The sequence below is a fragment of the Vipera ursinii genome, assembly GCF_947247035.1.
Source record: "Vipera ursinii genome assembly, chromosome: 1".
Classification (NCBI taxonomy): domain Eukaryota; kingdom Metazoa; phylum Chordata; class Lepidosauria; order Squamata; family Viperidae; genus Vipera; species Vipera ursinii.
In genome coordinates, this window is record NC_139512.1 from 100692320 (window position 1) to 100715751 (window position 23432).

General features: G+C 41.4%; 1 protein-coding gene across 3 annotated transcripts in view; it reads right to left on the bottom strand.

Moving 5' to 3' along the window:
- Positions 1 to 23432, bottom strand: part of RRAS2 (RAS related 2) — a 53233-nt gene that overhangs the window by 12095 nt on the left and 17706 nt on the right. The window contains exon 2 of one of the 3 annotated variants that reach the window (XM_083349458.1): positions 3612 to 3643. The exons of the other annotated variants lie outside the window; for them this stretch is intronic. The gene's annotated coding sequence lies outside the window, so the exon portion shown is untranslated. The remainder of the gene's footprint in view (positions 1 to 3611; positions 3644 to 23432) is intronic. 3 annotated transcript variants of the gene reach the window in all.

The following is a 23432-nucleotide window of genomic DNA, read 5'->3' on the forward strand; positions in this document are numbered from 1 at the left end:
TCAAGATCTTTTTGGATCCTGAGCTTGTCTTCTGGGATGTTGGCTATTCCTGCCAGTTTAGTGTCATCTGCAAATCTGATGAGTTCCACTTCTACTTCCTCATCTAAGTCATTTATAAAGATATTGAAGAGTACTGGACCTAAGATGGAACTTTACGATACACCACTGCTTATTTCTCTCCAAGTGGATGTAGTGCCATTGAGGACTATTCATTGAGTACAGTTTGTCAGCCAGCTACAAATTCATCTGGTGGTGATGTTGTAATTCCGCCTCTTTCTAGCTTACCAAGAAGTAGGTTGTGGTCTACTTTGTCAAAGGCCTTACTGAAATCTAAGTATACTATATTTATAATATATTTATGGGTTATTGTTGCCATTTATAGGTTCTACAGTACCACGTCAGAACTTCGAAAGGATTCTGGTTGCAGCCTCAAACAAACTGAATGCCTAATCTTAATTCAGCCTAATTAAATTATTATGTTGCCTACAAAAACTCTCAGTTTATTAGAGGTGCATCTCCCTGATGCCCAAGTCCAAGGTGGATCAGACTAATTTGGAACAGATTTTAACATGGGTGGATCAAATAGGTTGAAATCCAAGTTTCCACAAAATTACATTCTTGGTGTGTTCAGAGAGCGATCCATCAAACTTCATTCCTGCTCTGGATTCCAAGTCAGACCTTTGCAAGCCTTGTTAGATTCTTTACAATGCTCCGAATTCACAATGAAAGCAGAATGGATAATTTCTAAACACCCATTTTTTATCCTTATTTAATTCTTTTCTATAATTTAAAGACAAAACAATTTTGGTCCTCTTCATATATCCCAAAAAATCAAAAGGATGAGGAACAAGCACATTTTTAAGACACATACGCTTTTGTGAAGTAAGCTCATTTCATCAGAGGTTGCAGCTCATGAAAGATTGTGCCTTCTTAATAAAATGTATGTTTAAAAAGGTGCTACCATATTTCTCCTGATATTTTTGCCACCGCAGACTAGTATGAACTCTCCTACCACGTCCATGTATCCAAGTACATTTGATTAAAGTGAAAATGGACTTAACACTTAACAAAATTTGGCTTATTAAACCACCATAATGAATTATTTTAAACCTATAAAATTTTCATCTACAAATGGACTTGAACCTGACCTTAGCCCCTTTTTCAAATTACAGATTCCATATCCACCATTTTATCCTGAGAGACTCCCAGAACAGCTCATATAATAACAAAAATGAGACATCTCTTGCTCCTCGGGCTTACAATCCAAATGTATGACCTTGAAGAAAAACAAATGAATTTGGGTACTAGTTTTATATTTTCAAGGACTGCTCATAGAAAGCCCACATATTACAGATTTTCCTTGTAAAAAATTTTTTATAGTCCCTTCCCTAACAACAATGGGGCCCATGGGCCTCCATTAAGAACATCTACTCCCTCCGTGTCAATTCATCACAGCAGCACTGAAGAAGATGGCAAAATAGAACATACCATATACACATTCTTTTTACGCAAAAAGAGATGCTGCATTTTGTTTTTCATCCCTGCAGTAGATAAGGGTTGCAAAGAAGGGATCCTGATACTCTACTCTTACAATACAGTAACTGGATGCAAATAAAGTGTTTAAAAGACTGTGTCAGCAGATTACCAGCGCAAAACAAGTTGTGATGACTAAAATCTTTCTTTTGACATTTCTTAGAAAATGTCCTTTGTCAATATCAACCCACACTTCAGAAATGCATTATCTTTGAAAGGCAAAACCAAGTTGAAGTGGGAAATTACATGTGGCTGCTCTCAGAGAATCAAGTAATTAAAGGAACAGAGGTCCGATGCTTGAAATAGTGTTAAGACTGCACACCACAGTGTCAAAACCAAGCTTTTCATTTTAGTGTATAAAAAGCAAAGCTTACTACAAAAACATGTTTATTAACACTGACTTGTCTTCTGGTCACAATTGACAATTATAAAATTGAGCAAACAGGCTCATATCCTCCTGGTTTTCACCTCAGTCCCAAGTGTGCTTTTAGCCCTCAAAAACAATTGTTGTATTAACTAAACTCTTGCTAATCACAAACCTAGTATTATTTTTTTTTGCAGAAGCCTATTAATTGGCACACAGAAATCAAATTAGGTATATGAATTCATCTTTCCAGTCTACAATGAACTATATTTCTCAATAAGTCCCACCTTCCCCCAAAGGACCCTGTGAGAATTAGTCAGTCCAACACATTTGGATGCCTCAAGGTTTGAAGTGTTGGCAATCTCAGGAAAAGCTGTTTTTTTAGAGTTAGTAAATATCACAAGCTGTCTTTGATATTCAAAAGCCAGCTCAAAACCATAGGATATCTAATTCTTAATTGTTTGCCAAAGCTGGCTTTCTGATTGTTGCTAATTTTAGTTCAGTATATAAGGGAGGGCAAGTGAGAAGCCACCACGAACTGGCACAAGTTCAAGAAGATAATGTTAATCTACAATAACAATTATGACTAGAGGTGCCTTACTTCAATTTAACATCACTCGTGTTTTTAGCCACTTCAAAGAAAATCCAAATATGCCTGTAAACAGCAGCAAGCTTTGCTTAAGTTTGCTTTGATGTATTAAGCATCCTCTGAGCAGAAAACTGGAATGTAAACTGATATACATAAAATAAACTAGACTTTTGCTTTGTGTTCCCAGAAATATTCAAAGCTAGGAAAAACATTATCTATCAGTTCCTCCCATTTCTCTAACCAAATATAAAATAGCCAAAGCTAATTCTAGCTAATTAAGAGACGGGAGGAGATAGAAGAAGCATATGTTAGAGAAGTCACCTATCATATATTATTATTATTATTATTATTATTATTATTATTATTATTATTATTATTATTATTATTATTATCACTATTATTATTATTATTATTATTATTATTACTATTATTATTATTATTATTATTATTATTATTATTATTATTATTATTATTATCAGTGCTTAAATTTTTTTTGGAAGAGAATGGCGATTTACTTTGTATTTAGAAAAGTGAATAGAGAACCAGATCAGGTAACATTCTTGAGCCTGTACTCCTCAACTGGGGCCAGGTTAGATACAACCAGGGCTTTTTTTGTCATAGAACGCCCAGAACGGAGTTCCGACACCTTTTTTGAATGGAACCTTGTAGGGTAGGCAAGGTGGGTTGTATGATGTGTATGAGTTCCAGCACTTTTTTCTTTTTCAAAAAAAAAAAAGCACTGGATACAACATATACGAAAATATATCATAAAGTTTTATTTGGATGTTGAATCTTTACACAGAAAGAAAGACAAATAAGTATGACTGTTAAAGATCCCAAAATTTCATGGATTTCCATCTATATAGGCAAAAGAATGATTTTTAAAATTTTATTTAAGGTCATGGACCAGCACTAAGAAATGCAAAGCTACAGACTTATCCTCATCTTACATCCCTCTTAAGCTAGATACCTAAGTTACAAACATTCATAATATCACATGAATCTGATAATGAGTTTCCCATCAGTGGCTAGAAGCTTAATATATGTGTGTGATATATTCAGAATAGAATAGTCTAAGTTAATGAGTTTATGCATCTTTGGAGAAGCTAAATAATATATACTTACTTTCTTTAGTTCAATCTACAAAGAGAGCTCTACTTTTTCATCCAACAAAAACAAAAAGTACTGATTAATAAAATTTCTTATACCCTATCCTCCATTATAATATTACCCTACATTAATCCCCAATTTTACAACCACATTTAAAATCCAATGGTCATTGTGTTTTATATATATTACATCAAAAATTCTCAAACAATTCTAAGTGGCTAACAATAATTTTAAAAACCAGGAAAAAAAGCAAGAAAAATAAAATAGATAATTGGCAGCCAAAATTAAGAACAATTACACTCCTCCCCCCAAAACACCCCATTAAAATAGAAACAAGACAAATATTTCAAACTAATTCACAGGTTGCAACAGACATTCCAACCCCCAAGCCCAAAAATACAGCCTTCATCACTGCAGTCTTCTGGGTCCTACAAAAGGCGACCAGGGCTGGGGGTCAACTCTAAAAGCAAAAAGAGGAAGTTCAGGTCAGGGTAACACCACAAAAAGCTATTACTGTGAGTTCTCAATGATGGCAACCACGATGATCGTGCTATGAAAAATACCTTATCATAACTTACAGACAGATACAGGGAGATAGATAATAAAATCCTGAGCACTGAAAGGCTTCATTTATCAAAACTATCTGTCAGTGATGACAAATAACAGCCAGTGAAGTTTGTTATATGGTTTCACAGTTCCAAAACTAGTCAACAGTCCTTAAGTAATCACTAGGTGAAACCAAGTCTATAGCTTACTAGAGGTTTTCTCTTGCTTGACAGACCTGAAACGGTTGCAGATATAAGGACCAGTCACAAAGTTACTTCTTCATCACTGTCATAACAGTTACTAAACAAGTCACTAAATGAGGACTACTCGTAATACGGTAATTTCGTAGCTTGCAAGGACAATACAGAATCAGAGCATATCCAGAGACCAAGCACCAAGTTGAGGACTACATGTAATGGTTTAGGTCTGGGCCTTTTTCATGGTGCAGTCAATTTAGATACTTAGGTTATATTCCCATCAATTCCCAGTAGTATGGCCACAAGAGTTGAGTTCCAATACAACTGGAAGTCCACAACTATACAAATTAGCTTTCAACGTACATTCTATCTGTCTGGGAAAGGGGGACATAGCTGGAGCAAAGAACCATCATCCTCATCCCTTTAGTTTATAAGTCAACATTTAAAATGGCTCCTTCCATCTACTTACAAGTCTACAGATAAAATGAACATGTCGTTTTTGTGGTGAAACTTTTGCTCAACAATTTGAAGCTCTTTTCTTTCAGTAATTACTTACAGTCATACCACAGTTAGCCTCAATGGAATTTCAGGAATGCCAGTCCAAATGAGTCTCTATTCTGATGGGCAGCTGGGAACCACATTTTTTAAATACTTGGGTAGACATAAAGTTAGACTTATGAGAGGGAAAGTTAAAAAAAATATAATGTTACTAATAGCTACGTTTGGAGAAGACATCTCCTCTTACTTCATTTTCTAACTTTATTTCAGTATCCCTTTTTTGTAATTCCTTCCATTTCTGTCCACTGTCCTTTTAAATTCCTCCCTTCACCATGATCTCATTTCTGATCATTTATTCTGGTAGTGCTATTGCCAAAAGTCTCCATTTGTCAGTACAACTCAGGCAGGAAGGGTGGTGGAAGAACACAGATAACATTGGTCAAAATACAATCAATACAGAACGAAGCATAAGTTTCTTTTGCAGGGCTAACAAATAACTTATTAAAATATTTGCTAAGTATGGTATGTTTTTAAGTAAAAACAAATCAAACTAGAGAATTTTTTTTTGGAACAAATACTGATTTCTGGTAGAAACCAAGATTTGTTTTTCTGTCTGAGAAATGTATATATACTAATGGACAAAATGAAAGAAGAGTAAACCAAGAGAAGATCTTTAAAAGTAATTATAGAGGGAACCTGCAAAGCTATCTCCCTTTTTAAAGTTAAAAAAATGTACATGTGGCAGTTATCTAAATTTATACACCAAAACATTCAGGAAAAAAAACCATAATTTTTTTTGGGGAAAACACCTCCAAAAAGATTTTTGTTTGGAATCATTCCATACAGCATAAATGAAAAGTGTCATAATTTGCTAAGAGATATGTTTACGGTGGTAAGAATAATTTTGGTACAACATTGAACAACATTCAGCAATATCAAAACTATATTCATAACAGAGGGTTAACCAAATTTAAACAGCAATGGCTCCCTTATATACAGCATACTACGTAGAAAGGTTAATTAGCGGCGACGGAGGGAGCCTTCCCGGGCTGCCCGCGGCTCAGCTGGTGTTTTTTCGCCCGAAACAGCGCCGATCAGCTGTTCGGGCGAATCTGAAGCCCCCTCCTCGGGAGAAGAGGAGGGGGTGAGCCCCCAGGTGGGGGTTGAGTTCTCCGGGGCCGCCTGAGCTTGGAGCTTGGGCGGCTGAAGGATTGAACTCCCCCGTAGCCTGGGCTGCTCCCAGCTGGCTAGCGTCTCTGCTCCGGACTTCATGGAGCAGAGCCAGGCGTCTGCGACCATCCCTGCTTGAAGGAGAGACTATGAAAGGGAAAGAGCAGGCAGAGCAGTACAAGAGGGAAAGATGAAGAGATGAAGAAGATTTTATTTTACTCTCAAGCTTGATGGACTTTGCTTAAAACTTAAAGTGAAAGTGCGTCACAATTGTAAGTAAAAGATGGCGGCTAAACCTCCCCCTAGAACTTTTCGGAGTGCTGGAAATTCTCCGGTGCAACAACAATCATTGCTGCAGGCGTTGCATTCTCCTGATGTATTGACATCGAAGGATCTTGAAAAACATACCCAGTTAATTTTGGAGTCAATGGGTGTTAAATTTCTACAGATGGAGGAGAAATTGGAGAAATTGGAGCAGAGAATGGAAGAAAGGATGGAACAGAAACTTAGAGAAATGAAGGTAGACATTTTGTCCTCAGTGCAAAAAGTTGCTAAATGTGTGGAGGTGCTGGATGATCAAGTGCAAGATTTGATTCAAAAGAATGCTTTATTAGAAGCAAAAGTATTGGAAATTGAAGATTTAAAAGACAAAATCGACAGTGAACAGAGCTTGGCCCAATTTTACCAGATGCAGTTTGCTGTGAGAATTAGAGGCCTAAAAGAGAATATTAAGGAAGATTTAAAGCAGCTGGTTTCTGAGGCTTTTGAGGGAGTATTGAACCATCCAGCATCTGAATTAAAACAAGGTATGGACAAAGTGTTCCGTGTGAATTCGTGGATTGCTAAACAGAGAAAGTTGCCTAGAGATGTGGTGGTTTATTTTGTAAAAAGGGAAATTAGAGATGAAGTTATACAAGCTGCCTACGATACCAAAGTTGTGATTGCTGGTCAACAAGTTTTGGTTCTAAAAGAAATTCCTCCAAAGATTTTAAAGAGAAGGAAGGATTTTATATTTCTTGTGCAAGAGCTCAAGCAAAGAGATATAAGGTTCAGATGGGAGATCCCAGCTGGGTTGAGCTTCATGTATGATGGCAAAAGGTACTGTTTGAGTAATGTGAAGCAAGCGCATGATTTTTATAATAATGTCTTGAAAGTAACCCCATCAACACTTCTGGAAGCTGCAGAGGGATCTGGAGAAGGAGAACATCAAGAGGATGAAGATGCACAGATAGACGAGAAGGGTACAGGAGGAGTTCAAGCTGCAACTCTTTTGGATGATCTTAGAGAACAGAGGGTGACGCGTGCTGCCTTAAAACGCTCAAAAAAGGAAAAAAAATAAGACCAGTAGAAATCTATGGAACTTCCACAAAATATTTATAGTTAAGTGGTAGTTGTGTTTTTTTTTAAAAAAAAAAAAAAAAAAAAGTTTTGGGATGCTATGTATGGTAATAGATTTTTTTTTTTTTAATTTGGAATTAATGGATAACTTACTACAGAGGAAGAGGAAGAAAGTTTTGTGGGTTAATGTGGGTTAATTTGTGTAAGAACTATTTATTAATGTGCAAATGAGAATATGTTAAGGTAATAGTGAATTGTGGAAGAACATAGATGGGAATGATGCTAGTTTTCTTTTATTTTAGTTTTTTATATATATTTAGTATTATTAAGGATTGGTTTACTATATACAAGCTAGAGAGTGATGGATTTTAGAGTTTATAATTGTTAGTATATGATTGTTTATGATTGCCTTTTAGATATATACCTTGTATTTTGCTCTGGGAAGTCGGGGGGGGGAGGGGGGAGGAGGGGAAGTGGAGGGGGGGAGGTAGGGGAGGGAGGAGGGGGAGGGGGAGGGGGGGAGATAGGGGGGAGGTAGGGAGGGGAGGAGGGAGGGGGAAGGGGGGTTTTTTTAAAGGAAAATTGTATTTTATAAAACTTTTCAATAAAAAAAAAAAAAAAAAGAAAGGTTAATTAGACTTTTAGAATGCATTTTTTAGGAAAATAGTGAAGAGATTAGTTAGAAATATAAAAGGAAATTATTTTAGCAGCTACAGTATAAGCAATAAACATTCAGTATTTAATGTTCAAGCCTATCATAAATTCTTAGTACTTAATGGGATAATGGAAGGGGAATGGGAAGGGGAGAATGTGTACCCAAAGTACACCAAATTTGTACTTTTTTGTCTTGATATCCGAATCTCTATTTTTGGAACTTATATTATTGTACAATTTCTGGTTAAGTTAATGCAGCAATTATAAATCAAAAGAAAAACACAAAAATTCACTTATATGTAGTGTAGATCAGGGCTTTTCAACCTTTTCACCCATTCTACCACTTTTAGGATATGGCAACATCCGAGTACCACCAGTCACCTAGCAAGGTATCAAAAACTTGATGACCAAAAAAAGGGAAAAAGTGATGAAGTACAGGTAGTCCTTGACTTACAACAGTTCACTTACTTGTAGTGACGGTTTGAAGTTACAATGGCACTGAAAAAAAGTGCCCCCCAAGCCACAGCTGAGCAAGACACCTGCCTGCCTAGCCGGTGGTGCTCTTCCTTCTGTCCGAGGTTTTCATTGCTGTGAGCATTTCTGTTGAGGATTGGCAGCGGGGGTGGGATGGGGCTGTGTTTGGTTTTTATTTCCCCCCCTCTGCTGGGTGGTTGCAGCAGGTTTTGGTCACTTCACATGACCCTGGGACACTGTGACCGTCATAAATATGAATCAGTTGCCAAGAATCTGAATGTAAATCACAAGACCCTGGAGATGCTGCAACATTCCAGCTGATCGGCGCTTCTTCTGGGCTCAGAAGCGCCAGGATCAGCGCTGAGCTCCAGGTGGAGCCTGGTGCTGATCCTGGCGCTTTCTCTGAGCCCTGACAGCCCCGAAGAAGCGCTGATCCTGGCACTTCCGCTGAGCCCTGACAACCCTGCAGCTCCAGCCATCTCTCGCTCAGGCTTGTGCGATGCTGCCACCAGTTCTCATTCCCCTCCCCCACTACCACTTTTCTAGGATGGTCGCGTACCACCCGCCAGGTACCAATGTAACACAGGTGGTACCTGTACCACAGTTGAAAAGCTCTGGTGTATTATTGTCTTCTTTTCTTAAGAGCAGCTACACTGTTGGCAATTGAGAGAAAGTGCTTTCAGAACTGGACATGCGTCAACAACTTTATCCTTTTTATCCTAAAGCTTATATGTTTTAAATTAAGTTTGGGGACCTTTTGGCATAAGTTCATCTTCCTAGAGGAATAAATCAACTATTTTAAGGAATGGATTTTTTCCAAGATCTAAATAAAGTGATTCCTTTTAAGTCCAAGCCACTTATTTAACAAAACATTCCCTCTACATAAGTGAAATTAGGACTAATATACTCTGGAACTGGAGTTTTAGACTAATTCTCATAGCACATGTTCTTATCCATTAACAGCATTAATTTGGCACTAGGACCATTAGAAAAAGTAATTAACATTATACACAGGACATTAAGAGCTGGAATTCTCTGAATGGTAACCTGGACAGCCCCTGGTTAAATGCCATTAAGATTCCCTGAAGTCCTAATTTCTTTCTCTTCTAATAAACAAAGCAAAAAAGTATTTGCTTAGTTTTTATCCCAAAAGACATGGAAAATACTGCTTTCAAATTTTCTCTGATTTTTAAACCTTGTAAATCTAGGGTGCATTACCAACACTGTTTTGAAATTTTAAAAGCTTTTACTAAATAAATATTGCTGCTCCGCTTGTTGGATGCTATTTAAAAATAGTTCAGTATTTGGTTTACAGAGTAAAAGGTGAAATAGAAAGAAAAGGAGGCAAAAAAAATTAGTCCTAGATCTTGGATTATTCTAGATATTTCTATATTCTAACAATCCAACATGAAATATTTCTATTAGGAGGTGTATTCATTTCTAAGAGTTTTGCAACTGGTAGGATCAGGCAAGAAACTGAAAGAATGGATGCTTTGGGGCAGAAGTTCCAGATTCCATATTATTCATCACTGAATAAAGAAGTGTAGCCACACCCAAAAAAAAAGTTAGACAATGAGAGGAACTCTGCTGAATCAGGCCCCAGATCTACAAAACTTTAGACCTTGTTTCCCACAACGACCAACCAGATATCTATGGCAAATCTGCCAGCAATTATCTTATTTTTATTACCAGCGACTATTATTAAGAAGCACGTTGCCTCAGATAAAATAACATTGCATTTCACACCTGCTAATGTTTACCATTTAATATTCAAATAAATGCACGTTCTTGCCCTGTGTGGTTTCTCCTTTATTATTTATTTACCATATTTAGATTGCTGCCCATCTCACAAAAGCACGACAGGGCGGCATACCACAGTGGATTAAAAAGAAAAGCCAATCAATGTATAAACACAGCCATCATTTAAAAAAATGAGGAAAGCTATTTAAAAGCAGAAAAGCCTCAATAAGGCAGCTATCACAGGAGGTCCCTGGTCCCCTGGGATCTCTAGCCACATTGAAAGGAATGGAGCTAAACTCGCTTCTGGGGGAGAAGATTCCATAATGCCAGGTGCCAGAGCAGAGAAATGCTTACCTCCTGGGACCAGCCAGGTGTAATTCCCCAATAGACAAGACCTACAGCATGCCTTCTCTATCAGATCTGGTTGACAAACTAGATGGGGAGAGATGGTCCCTCAGATCAGGACTATTCAACCTTTTCATCCATTGTACCACTTTTAGGATATGGCAACATCCGAGTACCACCAGTCGCCTAGCAAGGTGTCAAAAACTTGATGACCAAAAAAAAAAAAAAAGGAAAAAACTGATGAAGCACAGGTAGTCCTCGACTTACAACAGTTCGCTTAGTGACTGTTCGAAGTTACAATGGCACTGAAAAAGTGCCCCACAAGCCACAGCCAAGCAAGACACCTGCCTGCCCTCCTGGCGGCACTCTTCCTCCTGTCCGAGGTTTTCATTGTTGTGAGCATTTCTGTTGAGGATTGGCAGTGGGGGTGGGGTGGGGGTGGGTGTTTGGTTTTTATTTCCCTCCTGTCAATGCACGTCCTTCGATGAAAGCAAGCACGAGTCTCCAACAGGAACGTGTGACATACAAGAGAGTCTTTATTCAGCTCCAAACCACAAAAAGCAAAAGCGAAGTCAGCGTGGGGAGTTAATTGCTCCCAACGCTTACATAGCCGGTCAGAGACAGGACCCCGCTCCCAAACCACAAACTAGCATCCGCCCACAATCCATTATAATCCCTCCTTCCCCCTACAGCCCTGTTTGCTGCTCTCTCCTATTCACCATCCCCCCGTGGGTTCATCAGCCTTTTTTCCCTCAGGTCCAACAGTCCACCGGCAACTAGGCGAGTAGTCCACGCAACCCCCACCCTTACTTCCAGGTGTCCAGACCCACCACATCCAGCTCCACGAGGCGACTCAACAGCACCCAACAACACTCCCTGAATCAGCTGGCTGGCGGCAGAACCGTCAGGGAACTCCGGCTGCTCTGCAGCCTCCGCTGACGTTCCCTGGACCAGCTGGCCAGCAGTAGAACCAGCAGGGAACTCTGGCTGCTCCGTGGCCTCCGCCAACGTTCCCTGGACCAGCTGGCCTGTGGTAGCTCTAACAGGGAGGCCCAGCTGCGCAGCGGCACCCTCCAGGGATTCTGAAAGCAGCTGACAGGTGGTGGAAGTAACAAGACGCCCAGGGTAACCGACTGCGTCAGCGGGACACAGCGAAGGCCCCGAACTCGGCTGACAGTTGTTGAGGCCTGTGGGGAGCTCGGCAGGAGTGGCAGTTCCCAGTAGGGAAACAGCGGCGTGGTCAGCTATCTGGAGGCCCCCTCCGACGCGTCCAGGATCCAGGGGAAAGGAGCCGACGCGAGGCTCCACCTCCCCCCCACTGAATGTCAGGCCCGCGGGGCTCGACACCTCCCTCTGCTGGGTGGTTGCAGCAGGTTTCGGTCACTTCACATGACCCTGTGATACTGTGACCGCCATAAATATGAATCAGTTGCCAAGCATCTGAATGTAAATCACAAGACCCTGGAGAGGCTGCAGCATTCTAGTTGATCGGCACTTCTTCTGGGCTCAGAAATGCCAGGATCAGCGCCAAGCTCTAGCTGGAGCCAGGCACTGATCCTGGCACTTCCACTGAGCCCTGAGAGCCCCGAAGAAGCGCTGATTCTGGCGCTTCCACTGAGCCCTGACAGCCCTGCAGCTCCAGCCGTCTCTCACTCACTGGTTCAGCTCATTCCCCTCCCCCCGCTACCACTTTTCTAGGATGGTCACGTACCACCTGCCAGGTGCCAATGTACCACAGGTGGTATCTGTACCACTGGTTGAAAAGCCCTGATATGTGCCTTGGAATGGCACATATTATATCTCTGCTCTGTGAGCTGCATTGGTTGCCATTGTGCTGGTGGATCCAATTCAAGGTGCTGGTTTTGATCTTAAAAAGCTCTTATGGCCTGGATCAGGTTATCTGAGGCAGGGCTTTTCAACCAGTGGTACGGGTACCATCTGTGGTACATTGGCACCTGGCAGGTGGGAGGGGAATGAGCTGAACTGGTGGCAGCACTGCATAAGCCTGAGTGAGAGAGGGCTGGAGCTGCAGGGCTGTCAGGGCTCAGCGGAAGTGCCAGGATCAGTGCCGCTTCCCAACTGATCAGCGCTTCTTCGGGGCTGTCAGGGCTCAGTGGAAGCGCCAGGATCAGTGCCAGACTCCAACTGGAGCTTGGCGCTGATCCGGGTGCTTCTCCTGAGCCCTGAAGAAACACCAATCAGTGGGAAAGCAGCACTGATCCTGGCACTTCTGCTGAGCCCAGAAGAAGCGCCGATCAGCTGGAATGTTGCAGCATCTCCAGGGTCTTGTGATTTGCATTCAGATGCTTGGCAACTGATTCATATTTATGATGGTCACAGTGTCCCAGGGTCATGTGAAGTGACCAAAACCTGCTGCAGCCACCCAGCAGAGGGGGGGAAATAAAAACCAAACACACCCCCATCCCACCCCCACTGCCAATCCTCAACAGAAATGCTCACAATGAAAACCTCGGACAGGAGGTTCAGGCGGGCAGGCAGGTGTCTTTCTCGGCTGTGGCTTGGGGGGGGCACTTTTTTCAGTGCCATTGTAACTTCAAACCATCACTAAGCGAACTGTTGTAAGTCGAGGACTACCTGTACTTCATCAGTTTTTTTCCTTCTTTTTTTTTGGTCATCAAGCTTTTGACACCTTGCTAGGTGACTGGTGGTACTTGGATGTTGCCATATCCTAAAAGTGGTACAATGGGGGAAAAGGTTGAAAAGCCCTGGCACACATAACTGCCCATGCCAGTACATTTTGCACCAGCTCAAACTAGAACTCCAACTACCTAGAGCAAGAGTGACAGTGAGCATCGCTCTCCAACCCAGGAACTACCACAGCTGGCACACTACACAAAGCTGTGCAAAGGCCTTCTTAGCCATGACTACTACTTGCTCTTCAAGCAGGAGACATGAGTCCAGGATGATGCAATATTGCAGGCTAGATTCTGTCTGGGGAAGTGGCACCCTATCCAATACCAAGTATGGCATGTTCCTAGAACTGGAAGGCCCCATAACTCAAGGCTATTCAGACTTGCAAGGGTTCAGCGTAAGCCTGTTGTTCCCTCTCCAGAGCCTCAGAGCCCTCCAGGTCCCAGGGGGAGACGTTCACAGTAATGCTTAATTCATCAGGTATTGAAAGCTGCAGAATGACCCTCATCCTGCCCTTGCCAGAGATCATCCAAAAGCCAACCAATGCCATGCCCAACTCTGAATCCTACTGAAAGGGATCTAGATGATCCACTTCAGCCAAGGTCCTTTGAAGCTGTGCAATCATCTTCTCAGTATACCTTCCCCCTAAAAAGGGATGTTAGATTCGGGACAAAAATTATCCAGTAGAGTGGGGGTCTAGTGAGAGCTTCTTGAGGAGGAGGTGAATCAAAGCTTCCTTAAGAGGGGAAGGAACAAACCCCATTACGCAGGAAAGAATTAACCATCATCAGAACCCATTGCATGATAAACAGGCTGCTTTATCAAGCTAGAAGGGGCTTGAATCTAAAGAGCAGGTGGCTGAGCTCAGAGCCTCAAGGACCCTGTCCACTTTCTGAGAATTTCAATCCGTTCCCAGATAATAGGGAAAGACTCCTCCCTACCCACCTCTAATAGCTCTATTACACGGGTGTCAAACTCGCCATGTCATGTGACATGTCATGACGTATCGCGACTCTTTTTGTATTGCCGGCAATAGGGTGGGCGCAGCTTTGGTATGATGAAACCAGCCTACGGGCCGGCAGTTTGACACCCCTGCTCTATAACAAAGTTGGCACCCAACTGAGAACAAATCTGAGTGACTTTGTCTGACTGAGCAAATTCTTTCACATGCCCCTGCAAGAAGGCTTGTGTCACCTAGAACAGGGCAGCAATAAGTGGAAAAGTGATGATACTTTGTCACTCGTACCACCACTAAACAAGCTTTAATGATGGCTCTAGCCCATGTTCGCAACTTGGGCATCCTCCTCGATTGACGGCTCAATTTTGAAGATCACATAGGAGCTGTGACCAGGGGGACTTTTGCCCAGGTTCGCCTGGTGCGCCAGTTGCGACCCTATCTGGACCGAGATGCCCTATGCACAGTCACTCATGCGCTCGTGACCTCCCGTTTAGACTACTGCAATGCTCTCTACATGGGGCTGCCCTTGAGGACCACTCGGAGGCTTCAACTGGTGCAGAATGCAGCCACGCGAGTTGTGATGGGGGCTTCCCGATACTCCCATGTAACACCTCTACTCTGTGAGCTGCATTGGCTTCCGGTTGCCCTTCGGGTGAGATTCAAGGTGCTGGTGATGACCTATAAAGCCCTAAATGGCTTGGGTCCGGGTTATCTGAGGGAACCCCTGCTGCCGGCATCAAGCTCCCTTCGTCCCGTGCGCTCCCACAGGGAGGGCCTTCTCAGGATACCGCCGGTTAGGGAATGTTGGTGGGTTATTCCCAGGGGAAGAGCGTTCTCTGTGGGCGCGCTGGCCCTATGGAACCAGCTCCCCATGGAACTTAGGACTGCCCCCGACCTTCGCTCATTCCTCTTTGAGCTGTCTGGCCCAGGCTGAGGGGTTTTAATTTTTTATTAGGCTTTAGTTTTAATTTTCGGGGACTTTATTTAATTAATTGTTTTAATCTGATTTTAATTTTTGTATGTTTGTTTTAATCTTCCCTGTACACCGCCCTGAGTCCTCCGGTAATAGGGCAGTATATAAATTTAATAAAATAAAATAAAAAATAAAATGTTCAGTCAAATTTGTCCACTGTCAAGCCCCAGTAATGCTCCAGATATCTCTTTTCTTTTCATCTTTCTCAACTCTTCCATAAATCACAGGAAGTGCCGAGATCCCCAAGAGGAGAGAGGTTGCATGGGTGCAATCTAAGTTCCCATCTCCTTATTCCAAGTAACAACCAGGGCTTTGGAGGGACTGTTCAACAGACCAGCAGGTATAAAGCCCCACCTCCCTCTGGAAGCAGGGTTCATTAGTTGCCAGGGACAGTCCGTTAGTCAGCAGGGGCAGAGAATCTAATAGGTCTAGCCTCCCTCAATGGATAATGCCACTGACAATCGGAGCATAATCTGATTATGACTAGGGCACAGGTCTGCAACCCGCGGCTCCAGAGCCACATGTGGCTCTTTCAGCCATCTTCTGCGGCTCCCAGTCCTCTGCCATGTGCAGTCCAAAAAAAAAAAAAGCGGGACTAAAAAAGTTCAACCAATCAATTCAAATATGCAGGGTAGGTGCGTATCTCGCTTTGGCTCCACTCTTCAGTCAAACCCTGTTCTGCACATGCGCGTATGTACGTGCATGCGCACACAGTTTTTGCGGCTCCCAGTTTTTCCTTTTGTGAGGGAACCGGTTCCGAGTGGCTGAAACCGAGTGGTTTCAGGTTGCTGACCCCTGGACTAGGGAGACACACCAAAACCTCCCCCAATTTCAGATTACTTTGTCACTGCTCCAGAAGGGAATACCAAATCTGGAGTGTGACCCCTGTCCCACGTCAACTCTGGATGATCTGGGAGAGTCCCATGAATGTCAAAGTGGCCATGATCTCCTGAGCCATCTCAGATAACACTCTAGAGCCGGGCTTTTCAACCTTATCACAAATTGTACCACTTTTAGGACATGACAATATTTGAGTACCACCAGTGCTTAACAAGGTGTCAAACACTTGATGACTAAAAAAAAGGGGGGGATTTTGGGTTTACTGATTAGATTCATTTTTTGTTATATAAATGGCTAGTTTATATTATGGGAAAGTAAAAAGTTGAGGTTCAATGTTATGCTTCCTTCTACTGCAACAGAGGGAGTCTGTTCTTGTTCTCTTCTCCCCCTCTCTTTTTCCCCTTTTCCTCCCCACTGTGTCCTATTTGCTTTTGTATTTTTGTATTTTGTTCTATAATCTAATAAAATATTACAAACTTTAGGAAAAAAGGAAAAAAGTACCAGTTTTAATTTCTTTGGCAGCTGTTCCTTTGCTGAATCACTTTCCCTTTGCACTGACAAATGTATGATGAATTTATCCATGTTTATTAATATGCACTACTACCAGCTAGCTCAGGGGTTTTCAAACTTGGCACTTTTAAGACTTGTGGACTTCAACTCCCAGAATTCCTCAGCTGGATGAGGAATTCTGGAAGTTGAAGTCCACAGGTCTTAAAGTTGCTACGTTTGTAGACCCCTGAGCTAGCTGGTTGGCTCTTCTTAGCTCTCCTTCCACAGTGTAGTAAGAATGCACCCCCCATCCCTTCCCTGTACCCTTAAAGACACAGGTTCACAAAATAAACACATAAACTCCATTTTTTTTCTTTAAGCTGCTTGTGTCACGTGTCACAATGTTGCAATCAAAGACTGAAAGGCTCCAGCAATTGCGAAATGCTTTAGCTTTAAAATTAAACCTTACCTTCAAAAAAACCTTTCTAAAAGCCATAGACAGAACTAAGATAAGGGGGTAAAACTAATTACATTTGTTTAAAGGGATTAAACGTATGGAAGTCAACACTTTGGACTCACTGCTAGCCTAAAATACAGACTAAAATATTCCAATAAGCAAAGCAGACAAAGGAGCCTCTGAATTACAAAATGCTGTAAAAACCTTACAAAAATCGTTATGGTAACCCAATCAGGCTCTCAACATCATTTTATAATGTGGTGACCAAAACTTCATTCCCCACAATGGCAGCCCCATCTCCATCAAAGTCCCTCACTTCCCAAGACAAGAAGCCACCTACTGTCCCCTGACCATCCCTGGCAGGAAAAGCTGGACCCTCTGAAGCAGTTTAGCTTTACCAGCTCTCGGCAACATCACGATATCCAGCGACCATATCCCCACTTTATTACAACACCCTCACACAGACTAACTAGCATACCATAGATCTAGCCCCAGAATGCTTTTAGGTGAGATATTTGTCCTGGAACAGCACCTCACCTGTTCATCTATATAATTTCATGAACAATCCAGAGACAGCTATTTTGCATTTGTATTGCATGTTTCCAATTTTTTCCTTTTTTTAAATTAGAAGCCATCTGACTGGAAGAAATCTGAAAAAAATAAGATACTATTTCTTAGAGCAGAGAATTCTAAGCCATATATAATGACATTCTCAAATTTTAAAAATTGCCAAGATTATAGTCCTTCCTCCCTTTTCACTATTGTTGCTATGGTCTACAGTGATTAGCTAGTAATTGTCAAAATAAAAGACCCAAACAAGAAAATCTGTCTATTCTAAATTAGGTAATGTCTTACCTTTAATTACACATTATTCCCATCAGCCACTGATGAAGTATTTTTTTTCCCAAGGATCCTTTAAGATCCTTCAACAGAATATTTCATATCCTTGCCTTTGCTGATGTTCTCTTACCACTCACTGCTTGAAAGCTGATCTGGCTTCTGCTTTGTACAATAATTTATCTTCTTTGTATATATATATATATATATACAAACTATCAAACTATTCACTGCAGATGTTTCATATCCTGCATACATATTTGGAAATTCCTAGCAGGGTTTTAAAAACTTTTTAACAGCAAGCCAAAATGAGAAAACAGACAGAAATTCCCTAGTTAAGAAAATAGTAACCTGTTATTATAACTTAGAATTCTGAATTTGTAGTCTGAGATGCTTTTAAGGCCTGAATATTTTTATAAGCGCAACTGCATTTTTTCCCCAGTAGTGCTTTATATTCTTTTTTTAAAGAACACAAAGCATCTTGATGATAATTCTCAATGTTTGTCAGCCCTCCCAGGTAAACAAGACCGGAAATCTGAGTAGATGAACTAATTCTATTTTATTTTAAGGCTACACCAGGGGTCAGCAACCTGAAACAGTGAAAGAGCCACTCGGAACCGGTTCCCTCACAAAAGGAAAAACTGGGAGCCGCAAAAAATATGTGTGCATGCACGTACATGCGTGCATGCGCAGAACAGGGTTTGACTGAAGAGTGGAGCCAAGGCGAGATATGCACCTACCCTGCATATTTGAATTGATTGGTTGAACTTTTTTAGTCCCACTTTTTTTGGGGGGACTGCACATGGCAGAGGACTGGGAGCCGCAGGAGACGGCTGAAAGAGCCGCATGCGGCTCCGGAGCCGCGGGTTGCAGACCTGTGGGCTACACTAACAAAATCGTGCAAGTCTGCTTGATCAATTAGAGCCAGACCTTCCTCAGTTTCTTTCTCTGACTGTTAAGCCACTGGGAAGTCCTGCCTCTCTTGTTGGATTGTTTCCTAGGCTCCATCTCTTCCCTTCTTTCCCCAAAGTCATTCACACACATTCCACTACATTGTTACACTTAGAAGCTCTGCACACACCAACTACCTTAGCTTTAACTGAAACATGCTATCTTAAAACTTTGCAGGAGTTAAGAGATCCTTTTCTGAATGGCAATGAAACTATGCAGGTTTTTTGTGATTGTTGATATTTTTGCTGCTAAATGATTAGGCTGGACTTATATACACTGCATCATTCACAGATTGTTTAAGGTTGGATACTTTGAATATATTCTCCTAATCTGGTTCGCTAGATCAGAGGTCCCCAACTTTTTGGGCACCAGGGACCGGTTCTGTGGCAAGAGGTTTTTCCATGGACCGGAGGGGGCGCAGTTTTGTGTGTTGCCTGCATCCTGCAGATGGGGCTTTACCTGTTTGTGTGGACTGGTTGCTGGCATGCTGCGGCCCGGTACTGGTCCATGGACTAGGGGTTGGGAACCCCTGCGCTAGACCTATTTATCTCATATCTAAGCTGCAAAAATCAATTTCATCACTAGGCGGCAGCAAAAAGTAAGAAAATTCTATCTTTTTTGCTGCCACCTAGGGATGAAATAAAGGGACACGGTGGCTCAGTGGGTTAGGACACTGAGGTTGTCGATCAGAAGGTCGGCAGTTTGGCAGGTCGAATCCCGAGTGCCGCGTAGCAGAGTGAGCGCCTGTTACTCGTCCCAGCTTCTGCCCACCTAGCAGTTCGAAAGCACGTAAAAATGCAAGTAGAAAAATAGGGACCACTACGGTGGGAAGGTAACAGCGTTCCGTGTGCCTTTGGCGTCTAGTCATGCCAGCCACATGACCATGGAGACGTCCTCGGACAAACGCTGGCTCTTTGGCTTTGAAACGGAGATGAGCACTGGCCCCTAGAGTCGTAAATGACTAGCACGCATGTGCGGGGGAACCTTTACCTTTACCTTTAGGGATGAAATGGCTATTTTTCAGACTCAAGATATGATAGCCCTAGATCAGGGGTAGGTAACCTTGGTTTTTTTATGACTTGTGGAGTTCAACTCCCAGAATTCCTGAACCAGCCATGCTGACTCAGAAATTCTGGGAGTTGAAGTCCACAAGTCATAAAAGAGCCAAGGTTGCCTACCCCTGCCCTAGATCAAGCAAAGAACATGAGAAAAATACATTCAAAGCACCTCGCGTTAGACTGGGAAATTCCTTCCCATTGCATATCATGTCCCAAAGGAAAAAAGAAAAAGTCATACTCCAGATAACATCACTGTTTTCACATACAGCACATACATAAGACAGCTGGGTTAATCTTTACCTGCTAATTAGATCAGCAAATCAGATTGGACACTGTTTAGATGTTGGAACAAAGTTAATCATTAATTTACATCAGGGCAAAATACTTAAGATAATCTGGCTATGACTAATCATGCCCACCACCCAATTTACTGAGGGACAACATTGAAGCAAGACAAATATAGCAATAATTTTCATCTACCCCCTATCCCCTACCCCCAAATTTAAAATAACTTCTATTGGTGTAGAAATTCAGGCATCAGGCTAGACCAGGGGTAGGCAACCTTGCTCTTTTATGACTCGTGGACTTCAACTCCCAGAATTCCTGAGCCACCATGGCTCAGCATGGCTGGCTCAGGAATTCTGGGAGTTGAAGTCCACGAGTCATAAAAGAGCCAAGGTTGCCTACCCCTGGGCTAGACATCAGGAGTCCCAAGCCTTGCCAAAAAAGCTGCAAGGACTTGCCAGACAGTCACCAGGAGCCAACACTCACTAGAAGGCACACACTATTTCGCAACCATGCTAAATGCAATGCAGTGGGGCAGAATAGCAAATATATCTACAATACCTACAACAAAAAAAGAAATAACATTAGATCTTTGAACACTAATTAAGAATATGAAACTTGCTTTTCAAAACATGAATTTGGGGAACATAGAGTATATAGGCCAGAAAAGGAACTTGGGGGAAAAAATGACTCTGAAGAAAGCAATGGCAAACCACTTCCATACTATTGCAAACAAACCTGTTTGGATGCATCTGTGAAGTCACCAAGAGTTGATCTTTCACTCAAGACTGCATGAGAAAACATGTACCATAAAATCAAAATAAAATTCAGATCATTTAAATATAAATAAGAATATACACACTTAGGTACAAACACACATATGCACTAACTGCAGGGGGTTTCCAAAAAGGTGCTTCCCCTTGATATCTTTCATCCCAACTAATTCTCATGCCTTGTTCTTTGCATAACAGTTGTTCTCAGGCTACAAATAAACTGCCTTCTAAAACAGTGAAAAAAACAATGAAGCAATGTTGGCTATCTGAACGGAAAAGAAAAGCAGACCAAATAGCACAGTTGTTCTCGGCAGGATTCTTATGTTTTGAATTTCATAAAGCTTCCGTGTTTGCAACATTAAATGAAGGATAACCTGCATATTTAAAAAGGTACATACTGAAGACTCTAAGTTTGGACTTTATCTGAAACAGTTAAGAATCATCTGCTAACAAATACCAATTTCCATCTCTCATAGTTACGTAAATCTTTTCGATCATTAATTCCAGGCTGCAGAAAAACAGTAATTCCGTCAATTAAAACATCCTGAAATCTAATTCAACTCCTGGTGACCATTCACTATGGAAGTGAATACCACTATCAAGCTTAATTTCAACTTCCCTGTCTAGCTATCAGTCCTGGAATTCCTAGCACGCTGGCTGAGGAATTCTGGGAGTTGAAGTCCAGAAGTCATAAAAGGGCCAAGTTTGAAGACCCCTGCCCTATGCTGTAGTTGGTTAATGTTTGATAAGGATTTGCAATAGGACTCACTCAATGCCCAGATTGTAAGGATGGAACAGTGTAATTCAGAATAGAATTTAGAATTAAATCCACCTTTATGGAGGTGAATTGGAAACATTCCCTTTTGAACTACCATAAAGGTCCAGTTTTGCAAGGCTGAAGACTGAGGAAAAGAATTAATTCTACCATTTATTTTAAGCAATAGCCATGCAGCCTTATATCCTAAAAAGTAGTTTCATACCATTTTATAATTTACATTTCCACAAAAAATATTTTATGGAAAGGACCATTGTGTTACTCTTTTATACTTTCACTTCTGACAATCAGCTCCATTGCATTCAGAAGGGGCATCCTCATTTCTTAAGAGAATGTCTTTTCTTAATCCTATGAAGCTTGCCAAGCTTCACCCCAGCATAGAAATATAACTTTCATATGAATTCCATCTCACTCTCATAAAAATGAACTGATATTCGTAATTTTCCCCAAACACTATTTCCTTTTCACATTTCAGTTCCAAAAAGGTAAAGGTAAAGGTTCCCCTGCACATGCATGCTAGTCGTTTCCGACTCTAGGGGCCAGTGCTCATCTCCGTTTCAAAGCCAAAGAGCCAGTGCTTGTCCGAGGACGTCTCCGTGGTCATGTGGCTGGCATGACTAGACGCCAAAGGCGCACGGAACGCTGTTACCTTCCCACCGTAGCGGTCCCTATTTTTCTACTCGCATTTTACGTGCTTTCGAACTGCTAGGTTGGCAGAAGCTGGGACGAGTAACAGGCGCTCACTCTGTTACGCGGCACTCGGGATTCGACCCGCCAAACTGCCGACCTTCTGACTGACAAGCTCAGCGTCCTAACACACTGAGCCACCGCGTCCCTTCACCGCGTTCAGTTCCAAACATCAAAACAAATCAGGCTTCTAAATTGGAGAAGGTGACAATTTAAAGCAGAATATCTGTTTTATAAGTTTCATCCCCAGTGGAACTACCTACTCAATGGTATTTTGACTTCCTAAGCACATTTGGAACTTACTAACTTGATTTAGAGTAAAATAAGTGGAGGGGAGGGGAGGGAAGAGGAAAATGTTAATAGCTGAGAGTAAAGGAAAAAACAGCAGACTTAAGATATCAATGGCTTATAAGCTTAAATAAATTTCTTGGGCAGCTAAGTGTTATCATAGAGGAGCTTCCTAACTGGCTATATGTAAGTTGAAACTAGAACTTAAAACTATTTCATTAAAATTAATTCTAAAGCAGACTTGACACAAGAAAAAAATTGGTATGTGAAATGTAGCTCTTCCCAAGTACATTTTTAGCATTTTTACTTTTTATATAAGTATTTGTGGTTGCTTTGTTTTTTTAAAAAAATAAAAGGATATGCAGGATGCATATGCAGTATTTCTGTCAAGCATCTGGTAAGCTGCGATTTGAGTTCTTAAGCCACTTTCTTTTTATTTGCAAAGTAAAATCTTTTTTGCCTTTTTTTGGCAAATAAAAAGAATTCACTAAATTGCAATTTTGTGCATTGGAGCATTGTATCAGTTTCTGAACTCCAGAAAAAGGTTTTAAGGAGACAATACATCTCACTCCTATTTTGCTGGTTTGCTAGTTTTAAAGAAGACAAGATGCTTTGTAAAATAAGCTTAGCTCATATAGTCCAATTATTAATTTACTTGAAGAACCTCATCCTCTCACAAATGATCCTTGAATTAGAAAGTACCCCCTACTCACAAAGCTTGCATTAATATCCTTAGAGAAGCTTACATGGAAGCTTTCTGCATTGTTTGACAAGAAATAATGTCTGCAAACCACTTTCATATGTTTTTCATGATAAGGATAATAAATGATACTGATATTATCCAAGGATTT